A 13,107-nucleotide genomic window follows, 5' to 3' on the forward strand; every position below is an offset into this window, starting at 1 on the left:
CGGGGCCGCGCACCGCCGCGCTGCGCCCCCCGGCCCCACCCGCCGCCGCTCACCTCCGGCCGCGGCCACCGCCGCGCCTCGCCCGCTGCCGGCCCCGGCGCCGTGCGGAGCGCGTTACGCAACGCGGCCCCTCCGCGCCGCGGAGAGGGTCGCCGGGAGGCGGGCGCGGGGCGGGGGGAAGCGCGGCCCGGCAGATAGCGGCCCCGGCCCCGCCGCCACTCGCAGCGCCGGGCCGGGGCTGCCCCGGGCAGGGCGGGCTCCGGGTCACCGCCCCTCCGGGCGCACCGCCGGGCTCGGCGGCTCACGGGCTGCGGGGGTCTCGGTGCCGAAGGAGTGGGAATCCCGCGCCCGGAGCTCGGCCGGGAGCCGTCCTCGCGGTGCGGCACGGGCACGGGGGAGGATGATCGCCGCGATCGGAGGCTGAAGGCGGCGGCCGCTGTCGGCGGCTTTCCCGCGGGCACCGACGCCGTGCCTCAGCCCCGACGCAGGCACCAGGGCCGCCGCAGCGCTCCCGGGTCTCGGGGCTGCAGCCGGCCACCGCCCGCAGGCCTCGGCCGGGGGAGCGGCGTGGGCAGAGCGCTGCGGGATCCCCGTGTCCCCCAGCACTTGTTCTGGGGAGCCGTCCCTGGGCACAGCGCTGGGCGATCGGCGGGTGACGAGCCCTGGCCTACGCAGCCGGCGCTTAGAGGCGCACCACCGAGGGCTCTCCTCGCTGGTCGTGGGGTACGCGCTGGTTGGGTTTCGGTCACGCTGGGATGGATGGCAGCGCATCCCCACCACAGCAGGCTCTAAGGCACAAGGCGGGAAGGGAAGGAGAATCACCTCGAGCCTCACAGACAGCTGTCGGCTCGAGCAAGGAAGCGAGCAAGGAAGATGGCGTCTGGAGGCACAGGCGCGAAGGCACCAGCTACCTGAAAGAGTACGATCGGATTGTTTTTCCTCCAGGAATTACAGGAATATTAAACCGTCCTTGCAGTTATAAATCATTTAATGCAAATCATTTAATCCAAACAGAATTTTTACAGGCTCATGAGGCTCACTCATTTTGCCAAGAGTGAGTCATGTACAAATAAAATGAAACCAACAAAGAAAAGAACTCTCATACCATGTGTATGTGGGTGATCCTTTGAAAAACTGGTAATTATTTTTTAACTCTGCTGCAGCCAGGAGGACAGGTCTGTGAGGGAAGGGCGAGAGGACGCTGAGCTGCAGCCCCTCGGCACATGGCTTCCCATCGCCTGAGCAGCACAGTGGAGCCATGTTGGCCGGCAGCGACTGTGGCCTCAGGGGCCCCCGGATGCCCCAACCTCAAACCAAACTGTGCACTGCCGGACTGCGCAATCAAAAGACTTCTAAAAAATGGAAATAATGTTAAGTGATTAATACTTAGTAGAAGAATGCAGTAGGCAGTTAATCCCTCACTTGAGGGTTAGTTAAGGACATGAGTTAAACTTCATTCTTCCCTCAGCATGTCATAAATATCTGCTGTTAAACACGGGGCACCCAAGGAGCCGGCAGGGTGGTGATGCACGGCTCTGAAATGACTGAAATGTGGGGACATGGGGTCATGTGATGGTGAGAGTATCAGCTTCAGATGTGTCATCAAACCTGGCACATGGAACCACCCCCGCACCGCCATCCACCGACAGAAGCACAGGTACGTGTGGACACCCAATAGCTCAACACTGCCGTGGGTCCTTGTGCCACTCCCCACCAAAGCTGAGACAGCATCAGGAGGGGACACATCGCAGTGTCCTGAAGTGCCGTCCAGCCACCAACGTCACATCCAACACGAGGAATGTGTCCACCACTGGGGCAGTGGAGTCACCGTCCCTGGAGGTGTTCAAGAAACACGTAGATATGGCACTCAGGGATACGGTTCGGTGGGCATGGTGGTGACGGGTTGGCAGTTGGACTAGAGGATCTTAGTGGTCTTTTCCAACAATCATGATTCTCTGAGTCTATGTCATTGAACTCTGATGCCACACCCAACACCATCTGCTCCACTGTCCCTTCCTGATGTCCCAGTACCTGATTACAAGTGCCCTTTAGGAACCTCAGCTTGCCCTCTTGCTACCAGGGTGTCTCTTTGGATGGGCAAGCTGCACCAGCCACGCATTCACATAGACTGCACATCCACACAGATGCTCTTCTTAGGCAGAGAACGCCTTATGGGCATTTAACATAGCTGCAGCACACATCAAGGACCTGCAGTGAGCACTAAAGAGGGAGGCAGAACCACGCAGCTCATGTGGCCAAGAAAGCAGTGACAGCATTATCCTCCTCCCTTGGAACAGATTTGAGGTCATCTGCAGGCACTCCCACTGCATCAGCTGCCCATGGATCGTGGTTTGTTCACAAACACAAGAGTCATGAATTTCCTTCAATTTAAAAGCAAGCTAAAACCCAACCTCTTTACATGACCAGGAGCCAGAGAGCATCTAAGATAATCTAGCTCCAAGGCGAACTAGAAGAGAATCCATAAATCTTTCAAGGCATAAGGCTCAGTATTTTTTTCATGTTAACAAAAAGAGAGAACTCGACACATTGGTGGATTTCAGCTTTTGTTGTTGTTGTTGTTCTCAATTTTTTTTTCCTCATTAGTACTTTTTGCCTGGCTTCCAGCCAACAACATACCAACACACTGGGGTGGGTGGGCAGGGGAGAACAACAGTCCAGCTGATCTTCCCAGTGGTAATGGGTGTCTTGCATCTACCATCAACTTACAGATTTCCTCCTTGCTGGTTATTTTCCTTGTTTTTCCCCATGGGTATTTGAATTTACGTTGCCCACTTAGCAAATCTGTTCGTACACAAATGAGCTTGTCTTTCTCAAAAATATTACCAACTTCATGTGTTTTGTTTTGATGTTTTTTGGGAGAGGAGCCACTCATTCGTTTATACACAGCAGGCAGATAGCACAGACCAATTAAACACGAGCTAAAGAAGCAGCTGAATCACACGGCTGCCTAGCACACATCGTCTGGTGGGCAGAGGAGCCCCTAACCACTTGCTCAGGGAGGGTCTTGCAAACGTGCAGCTTTTCCTACTGTTTGCAATTTCCCAAGCTCCTTATTTCCCCAAGCCTCTGAAATAGCATGTGTCACAGCGCACAAGAACATGGGGATTGAGGACGAGAAGAGTTATGGTAAAAACAGCCACAGGGTCAGTAATTTAAGATTGCTGTGGAGTGTCATGACTAAATGAGACCCTCGCCTTCTGGCAGAAGATAATAAAATAAAAAATCCAAAATGTTTCACTTACAAAACCTTATGGTAAATGTGGAAATCGGGGAAGCATACATGTCCTTCTTCATGCTTTGGACTAGCAGCTGTGACTCAGCACAGCAGAAAGCATTCTTTATGTGTCCTTCTTTACACCATAGATGACCAATGTTTTTCTGTACCTCAGAACTACTAGGCAGCATGCAAACACAGTAACTGTAGAGTAGCTTCAGTTTATTATTAATGATAGATGAGGCAAGTCTGTTCTAAATGCCATGAAAGGCTTCAACATTTTTTAGTGGCAACTGAAGGCATTTGGTCAACAGCCTATGGATGGATTTTGTCTGGGGCAAATATCCATTTACTGTAAAAATGTGATACTAAACTACTAATACAATACATAGTTCAATATTTTCCATCTTATCATACAATGTAATAATCTATGTCTGTTTCAAGACTTCGGGGGAACCTAAAAATACCCTAATGTAGTACTTTTTTTTTTTTTGTACAGACATCTAATTCCAATCTATTACCAGAATTGAGGGGGAATCACAGTGGATGTGTGAGAACAGAAGAGGCATGTATGAAAATCCAGGCAAACAGGAAAGAAAAATAAATAATGAAGAGGAAAGCAACGAAGAGAAACAAACCTAGAGGCACAGTCTAACCTCCAACGCACAGTTCATATCACTGCATATTTCAACAAATATCCATTTTTGATCTTGCATGAAAAACACAGCTCGGAATTTTTTCCAAGTTACGCAGGGTTGCACAGGGCACCACAGGACATTAATGCTTGGTCCACAAAACCAAATGAGCAAGGGCAAAAAAAAAAATGTGAACGGAAAGAAAAACAGCAAGATTAAGTTATCAACAAAAAAGAATTCAAGATCTGCATTTCTAAACTGCAATAAGGAAGGCTTTGAGAAGACAGTCTGAGCCCTCCTACACTGAAGCAGGCTTCCAGACTAAATAGGGATTTGTGGATATTTTCCTTTTTATTGCAGAAGCTGTTTTACTATAAAAGACTGTCTGGACTGTCATCAAAGGATGATGTGGAGGTTGAAGAAAGTTCAGAACAGATCAGACAATTTATGGTCGATAAGTCTATCAATGGTGAGTAAACATGATGATGCAATCCCATGAAATCTCTGGCTCAGGAAATTCCCATAACCTCTGACTGCCAGAAGTTAGGAAATTCTACACTTATCCTATTTCTTCCCGTCTTTTGGTAAGCATCCTCTATTTGTTAGCATCAGTCCAAGGCATTTGGGCTAGATGGGCTGCTGGAATAAATAAAAATGGTGATTCATACTTTTATCTTCTGACAAGATAATCAAGGTCATTCTTGTCATATTCTGCTGCCGCCTGTGATGAAAATTTTTATGATCAGTGGCTCCAAATCTCATGGAAATGGCAGAGGGCCTAGTTTGGATTTCATAAAAGTACACAACAGAGGCCGTAATAACATTAATGGAAAAAATAGATGACGAGTGACGGGCTCAGTTAGTACAGATGCATAGCTTTCCTTTCATACTGAATGGAACAGAGGATGAGACTGGGACAGTAGTGAGGACATCCTGTCAGGCAAAAGAAAGCTCCATTTAAGTGACCTGCAGAAACATGTCTAGTTTGGAACAGGTGTGACATCACCACAGCTTTCCACACAGCTCTGTTTTGCTGATGGATAAGGGACATCTCCTTCAGGAAGAATCAGAGTGAGCATGAATGCAGCTCTGCAGGAGGCAGAGTACTAAGACGGTCTGTGGTCCTACTGAGACCAGATCCTGTGTCCCAAACCACTGTGGTTCCAGTTAAAAGATTAGGGCTTGGAAAGGCTCTGGCAGTTGTAATAATGATAGCCGGGTTACTCTGAGGGAAAGCTAAATCCCACAGGGTGGAGATTTGATTTTGGAGGCCCGACAGAAGCAAGAGCTTAGCAAGTTCTCTTGCTCCTAATGGAGGGCCATATAGACCTCAAGTAGCAGGTTGGTGAGTAGGAGGATTAACTGAGGGAATGTGCAGCTCATCATATTCTAGATCAATTTGTTATTTGTAATTAAGCACTACAATGGAAAACATGCAGATGCCACAAAACATAGTGTAAAAGTGATAGAAACTAGGAATGTAGATGCTATCTTTATACTCAACTCAGAACTAAACTTAGAAGCCTAGGATCTTTTCTTTGGAGAAAATCAAGACATCTGCTCATTTCAGTAACTGAAAACATAAAGTATCACCTATCATCTTTCTGTTTCACTGTCTTTTGCTTTAGTAATATTTTATTAAGCTTTATCTTAGCAGGCCTGAACATGGACTGAATGAGCTCACTTTATCTTTTTCATCCTGAACCATAGTTGGATATTTGGAATAATTTAGACATGTATAGTTTTCATCAGAGCATTTTCATTCCCAAGTTCTCTTCAAAGGTATGGAAGATAAATATTACCATGGTGCTAGCAGAAATGCTAAAGTGGTATAGCACTGTAATTCCATTCCTTTAGAGTGCACGTTGCCATTTTTCACTGCAGGCGTAGCACATAGTGTAGTATGAGTATATATACCTGATCAATGTGATATGTTGCATTGATACAGTTCCAGCAGTCTTATTTCAGTAAACACCAATTGAAGCAAGATTTGCCTCCTGATTTACAAGTGGAAAGTATCTTCTGAGTGTGATTATGGACTTCTTGTAGTGATACTTATGCTAATAGTGCTTGAAAAAAGCAGCAGTTCCTTCCCCTAGAGCACCTGATCTGCCAGGAATCCCCAAGAGGTCCTTTGGAGGGTAGTTTGAAAGCTCTTGCTGTAGAACCTGCCAAGGAGGAGTCCTATTTCAGTCAGACCTCTGGTTCATCTAGTGACCTTAAGCAATACAAGCTTGCTTAGAGCATTTGCAATGTTATCAAAAGTGCATCAATCTTTGAAGAGGGAAGTACTTCAGAAAAGGCACTTGTTTTACTCCTACAGAATAAGTACAGCAAGTCATCACGCAGCAGTTTGTGTACTCATCTATTGGTAGAAACCACTGCCAGAACAGTGGCATTAAGGAGGCATGAAAAAATGACAGATGTAATCATTTGCACTCTGAATTCACTATGCAGAAAAGAGCATAAATGTAATTTGAGGACATACTTTTTATAGTTCCCTGGTTAGCCAAAACAGAAAATCATTAACATTAAAAAGCTACGTATGACCCAAATGCAGTGAGTGGTAGTATATAACCACCTACAGATCCTACCTGGTGTGTTCAGACTCACGGCTACAAACTCCTGGAACAAATTAGAAACTGGAGCAACCATAACAGCTGGAAATCTCATTTCTTTAGGACACATTTGAATGAGCAGAACATGAACAAACAAGCAATGGATGAGATAAGTAGCTAATTCTGACATGTAGGAACCTCCTGCTTGTTAATGTATCCAGCAGAATATCCAGCCCTATTTCTTCAGAAGAAACTTTCTGTCAAATCTATACTTGTGTACCAAGGCTACAAACAAATCAGAAAGGCACCAAAACAGGCTGAACAACTTGCACTTGGTTTTTTAATTATCTTTATAAAAATGAGAACTCAGGGAGGAGTTGAGGATGATTAGGAACTGATGATGGCATGCGCTGCCTGCTTTTCCTCCCTCCCAACACATCACTTCCTTTCTTCCCATTCACTAGTCTTTCAGGCTACGCAACAGCGGTTACTTGTTCTGTGTGAAGACTTCTAGAAAGCTGGTGCTTACATTTTTAGCACCATGAAGAGCAAACAAACTTCTATGAAGTAATCTTACCTGCTAAAACCACTTCTTAATGGACCAACAATCTTTTAAAAACAACGTCTTGAGTTTTGCCAACAATGTCATTGCAAAGCAGAATGAAGAAAGTGTTTCTCAACCCTGGCTATAGAATTCCCAGTACAATGTAATAACCATCAGAAGGGAGGAGATTCTTTAAAAAGAAATGTACATTTATTGTTCATTGCACTGCCACATTTCATCATTCAACATTGAAAATGCCCATTAATAAAATAGCACTTGTTACAACAATTCCAGTTCAAAAATTTCTTTTTGGAACCCTAATTGATCCTCCAAATGAGCTTTATTAATCACTGATGGAAAACTGGCAAAATCCTGGTCTGTACTTTGGCGAACTTTCAAAATGTCCAATTAGGTCAAATCAAGAAAGCTCTAGAAACCAATTACAAAGCACTTCAAAGCCAAAAAAAAACCCACCAACAAAAAAAACCTTATTGTATTCTGATACAACTGCAGCATTATAGGAATGAAACAACAACCCACCACCTCACTCATAAACTGTGTATGCACCTGAGGTACCACCTCCATAGAAATGTGAGAAATAGCCACTCCTTGAACCACATCAGTCAATCATATTTGCTCACAGGTTTTCTTTATTAGTGTCATAGATGTCACTGAGCAGTTCACCATAAGGAACGGTGCCAGCCAGGTCTTTAGTAGTCAAGCGAACACTGGTTCGCTTTCAACATTTTTCTATACATCTCATCTTCAGTGCTCTGATTTCACAGGTGTATGAAGTCTTCACCTTTTCATGAGTTTCATGAGTTCTGCATACTCCACCAACATGTTTGTACATTAACACATATGTTGACAACATGATAAAAATAGTCCTGGCAACAACAACAAAAGCCACCTTTATCTAACTCCTCAAGAATTTGATCTTTGCTTCTGCAGGATTACTGCAAGTACAGCCATAGGTTCTGGTGGGCTGCTTGAGGTGTGTGTTGCTGCCAGCCCTCATCCCACCACCCACAGTTATGAATTAATTAGGACTTGAAGATGCCAGAGGGAGGCAAACAACACAAAAATAGAGTTGTAATTGACTGTAAGCAATAATTAAAATTCTGCATTATGTTTAGCATCTGCACATTTCTAGACTTACTGCAGTGAGTGACTCCATACCTAATGAAAACATACAGCTCAATCCCAGAAGACTGGGCAGGTCTCAGATCATAAGTACATCTCCTATCATAACTCAAAACAGTAAGTAAGTCATGCATCCTTACTGTGAAAACTAATAATTAAAAATTCAAAAACTGGCATGGTAAAGGAACCAAAATCCATCTACCCTGGCCAGGCTGAAGGAGAACAAAACATGCATCCACACAGTAAAAACTTCTGAGTTTTCCATGCCAAATGTGCTCTTGTTCTGCAATTTCACACCACAGTGGCCCCGCTTTAATATGCTTATTATTTATTGAGTTAGAAAGTTTATTATTCATTTATTTATTTACAGTTCCCTTTCATTTTTTCACTAATCTTTCTAAAGTAACTTGCCATTGTACTAACAAAATTAACAAAATTAACCAAAAATAATTCTCACATTACTCTTGGCTCCAAACTCCATTACATTACAGCGTCAACACCGATCCCTCTAAACTTCTTCTTAGCAATTTCACTTTTCTCTGCCATCCAGTCCTCATCAATTCGTCTCCACACCAAGTGCTGCATTCCCTGCACTCATGTTGGAAGCAGTCATTTGTCATCCAGAAGTCAAACTTCTTAACAAAAATCTCCTTACCTTCATCAGGAGGTCAGGTAAACTTCCTGAAGTTTTACTTTACCGTGAGCTTGACCAAAGGTAATGACGAAGACCTCCAGTAACCTAAAGAAAAACATCTCTGAAATAACCACACGGCTTTGTATTCTGTCATTTCCCAGGAATGGCAAGACCAAACCTCTTAACATTTATTCAGCACAGCCAACATGTTAATTCACAAAAGAAAGATAATCACTTTCATAATTCCATTTACATAAGGCGTTCAATTTTACAGCCCCCAATATCTCTTTTAAATTATAGCCAACGCATGGCAGACAATTGCAGTATGCTAGCTAATATGCTGAAAGCTTTGTGTGGATCCTTTTTCTCCCTCCCGTTATCTGTTTACTAATCCGTTAATATAGAAATCACAACGTGTTTGGAAGATATGATGTATTTCCAGCCCTCTTCCAGCTCAGGTTTCATAGGTTTCTCCCTGACATGCTAACTGCCAGGTACACAAGATCAACTGATTAGAAATTATGTAATTAATGTTTTCAGTTGTAATGCACTTTTTTTTTTTAAATCCAAGTTGAAGAATTGTAATGGTAGTATTAGGAACTTCAGAAAAGCTGACTGCTGTGTATTCAGGAATCCAAGCCCAGACCTAAATGTAAAGCCACCTTAGGATGCACCCTGATGGAAGAACACCTTTCGTTATCAATGGCTGTCATTTTCAGGACTGATTGCAAATACGGCTAAATTGCTTTGTCGACCTGGAAAGTGTAGAAAGCATACTACAACATCTTGTTCTTCTCGTTTTATCTATTTCTGCCTTTTCTTTAACCATTTATATTCTTGACTTCCATGCTTCAACTCTTAGTTCTCTCCGTAAAAGTTTTCCTCACATTTTCCTTGTCTTTGGACACACCATTCAGTATCAGCCTGTTTTTCTGGCTTCATCCTTTTCAGCTTCCTGGAAAGGCATTTGAGAATTTCTCATGTTTCTCCAGCGCATCTTCACTTACGCAGAAAACAAAGATCTCAGGGCCTTCCCCAGTGCCCACACACGAGGCCCACAGCTCCCCAGGGCAGGAGCTCTGCAGCCCTCCCTCCCATCAATAGTCTCAAGGCCGCCTGCAGCAGCGCGGCCACCTGCTGACGCTGTGCTTCCCACTCCCAATTCCACCATTCTTTTCTACAACTTTTCTACGAGCAGCCCCTCTTCTGGGGCATTACTGGGGCTGACCTCAGCTCCAGACAGTTGCTGTGATGGAAGTGAACATCTCTCCTTAGTCTCAGCGGCTTGCTGAGTAATACGAACCTACTTCTGCTTTGTTTGGTTCTTCTATTGCCAGCCAACCAACTCAAATACAACCTTGTGAATACTTTCATCTTACTGGAGCACTTCAACGTCTTTTTAACAAAATGTTTCCATCGCTGTCAAAGACACTTCATTGGATTTCACTTTTTTAACCAACCCTTTTTGTCTGAAGCTCTACATTTCAGTTTCCTCCATAAACTCAAAGCAATGTTGCAGGTTCCCATTTTCCTTCTTTCCAGTAGGCCTTGTTTTTAAGAGGTTTCCTTTTTATATCTGAGACAGTGTTTTTTTCATTTCCCCAGTAACTCCTGATACATTCCCCAACTTTTTTTTTTTTTTCCTAACTAACAATGACTTCTCCTTTGTCCTGCTCAAGGTTTTTGTCAACTGCTCAGTTTCAGTTCACATGAGAAGCTGTATATTTTCATCTTACCTGTACTAATACAATGTAAGAAACCAAGACCTTACACTTACACAAATTCTATTCTGCTCTGAATTCCTAACCAAGTCTTGCTCTTTTTGGAAACCTTGCTTCTCTAGACCCTACTAACTTTTATTTACTGACAGCATCTTTCAGTTTCCTTTTGCTACTCATTCAGTCTCAACGACCTCACACAGTCTTTTATTCCAGGCACACTTTGTTTCCAGGGAAATGAGATCTCTGCTGGGTGGAACTGCTCCCTTTCCATGGGGACCTTCCCACCTCTTCCTGCCCCGCGTGCCACCAGCTGAGCACACCTTCCTCCTGCAATGGCAGCAGTCAGCCAAGCACACAGGGTGGTATCCATACCCCAAAACGGCACAACTTCCTCATGAGAGCACCACTCTCCAGGCTGTAGGGCTGAGCTGCAAGCTACATTTTTTCCCAGAAGTGCTTTCATAGTATCACGACATCATTAAGGTTGGGAAAAGGCCACTAAGAACATCTATTCCAACTGTCAACCCATCCCCACAATGCCCACTGACCATGTCCCTCAGTGCCACATCTATACATTTCTTGAACACCTCCAGGGACAGTGACTCCATCACCTGTTCCAATGCCTTTGGAACGCTCAGAAGAAATGTTTCTTAATATCCAACTTGAACCTCCGGTGCAACGTAAGGCCATTCCCTTTCATCCTATTGCTAGTTACCTGGGAGAAGAGGTAAAGTCTCCCTCTTCTCCAGATGAAACCCAGTTCCCTCAGCTGCTCCCCGTAAGCCTTGTGCTCCAGACCCCTCACAGCTTTGTTGCCCTTCTCTGGCCACACTCCAGGGCCTCAATGTCTTTCATGTAGTGAAAGGAACAAAACTGAACGCAGTACTTGAAGTGCGGCCTCACCACTGCCAAGTACAGAGGGATGATCACCCCCCTGCTCCTGCTGACTGCATTAGTTCTGATACAAGCCAGTCTGCCATTGGCCTTCTTGGCCGCCTGGACACATTGTTGGCCCAAAAGTCTGATAAAATTAAATGGATCTCCAGGTTCCCTACCGCATCCCTGTAAGCAGGGCCAGCCCTGCCCTTCCTGCAGGCAGCAGCATTTTGCTGTGGTTTCACTGAGAAGAGGCACTGCCCTGCGGGAGGAAGGCACAAGGCCAGCAGCCACCTGTTGCCCTGGGCCTCGGGTTGGGTTCATCCATGCTGTTGCATTCCCCCATCCCTCTCTGTCTCGAGGCCTTGTCCCAGCACACGCTGACAACTGCGTGTCCCTGCTGCGAAGCGCTCAGTTGCCTTGACCAGGAGGTCAGTAGCTGCCACTGGTTTGAAAACATCGGTCAATCTGCCTTTCCAGTCACACGCGCTGTGGACAGGCAGAGTCGGGGCACGCACAAGGAGCCGCTCACAACTTGTGTCCCCACGTGCATCTGCTGACAGGTTGATGGCGCACACCAACTCTGCGACCCGACCCCGGGCTGTCAGCGCAGCATCCCCGTAGGCGCCAGGGCGAGGACAGCGGTCCGGAGCGCTCCCGCACGGCACTGGGATGGACCCGGCAGAAGCCCCGGGCACGACCTCGGGGCGTCTGCTCCCCGCAGATATCCATCTGGGGGGCGGACGGGGGACCCGAGGCCTCGGGGAGCCCGCTGAGGAGAACGCGACCCGACAGCAGGAGGGTGACGCCGCGGCCCCGCGCGGCCCCGCGGTCCCCCCGCCCCGGCCCCCTCCGTCTCCCGGACGCGCTCGACCGCGGCCCCCGCCCGGCCCCTCCGCCCCGGGGCTCCCCCGGCCCCTCCGCCGCCGCCGCGAGCGGGAGGACGCGGGCAGTCTCACCTGCCACCGGAGAGCGCCGAGCGGGAGGCGCCGGGGCGGCTGCGGCGCTTCCTGCGGCGGGAGGCGGGCGCTGTCCCCGGCTGACCCCGCGGGAGGCAGCGCGGGGGGAGCGGAGCGGGAGGCGGCGCGGCGGCCGGGCGGGAGGCGGGCGGGGCCGGGCGCCCGGTGGCTGTCATGGCAGCGCGGCCTGGCGCGGCGCGACGCCCCGCGGGGAGAAGGGGCACCGGGGGGGGATCTCGGCCGGAGGAGCCCCCGAGGGGCGGCCGGCGCTGCCCGACCGCGGGGCGCCGCGGAAGGAGCGGCGGTGGCACCGCGCCGGGTACGGGCCCGAGCACCGCGCCGTGCCCGCAGTACCGCGGAGCGAGAGCTCCTCGCGCTCGGGGACCGCGCGAGCGGCAGCGGAAGCGCTGCGGCTGCGGGAGCGCCGGAGCGGCACTGCGGGCCGCTGCCGGCTGTGCTGCACCGCAGGGCACGGCGGTTGCGTAAGAGCACGGCGCGATCCTTTGGCAGAGAGCTCGCGGGCACGGCGGGCACGGCCCGGCGCTCTGCCCTGCTTACTTCGCACCGCTGCGCAACGGCTGAGCTCTGCCGCAGCCGAAATACGCGCACGTCGGGCTCACGGGTTTTAACCGGCTTTGGAAATTCGGCTTCTTTCTGTTCGCAACTTCCTCAGCAGTGTGCTTGGCATATAACAAGAAACGAAAGAAAAAGAGAGAAGGGGAAAGCGGGGCTGAGCTGCCTGCGCTGGGAGCACACACGGAGCGCCCACCTGCCTGCCGCAAAGGGATGCCATTGGCATGAC

General features: G+C 48.0%; 1 protein-coding gene across 14 annotated transcripts in view; it reads right to left on the minus strand.

The window, feature by feature from the left end:
* The window catches only part of THRB (thyroid hormone receptor beta), a 168,360-nt gene extending 155,986 nt beyond the window's left edge, over window positions 1-12,374 (minus strand). For 6 of the 14 annotated variants that reach the window (XM_025147070.3, XM_046919410.1, XM_040677142.2 and 3 more), the window contains exons 1-2: window positions 12,306-12,374; window positions 8,771-8,854 (exon numbers count right to left, since the gene is read on the minus strand). The gene's annotated coding sequence lies outside the window, so the exon portion shown is untranslated. Of the gene's footprint in view, window positions 1-53; window positions 8,855-12,305 lie in introns of all 14 variants that reach the window. The other 8 variants (XM_025147069.3, XM_046919405.1, XM_046919446.1 and 5 more) reach the window with 3 other exon arrangements.
* Window positions 12,375-13,107: the final 733 nt, after the last annotated feature.

The sequence above is a fragment of the Gallus gallus genome, chromosome 2 (assembly GCF_016699485.2).
Source record: "Gallus gallus isolate bGalGal1 chromosome 2, bGalGal1.mat.broiler.GRCg7b, whole genome shotgun sequence".
Classification (NCBI taxonomy): Eukaryota; Metazoa; Chordata; class Aves; order Galliformes; family Phasianidae; genus Gallus; species Gallus gallus.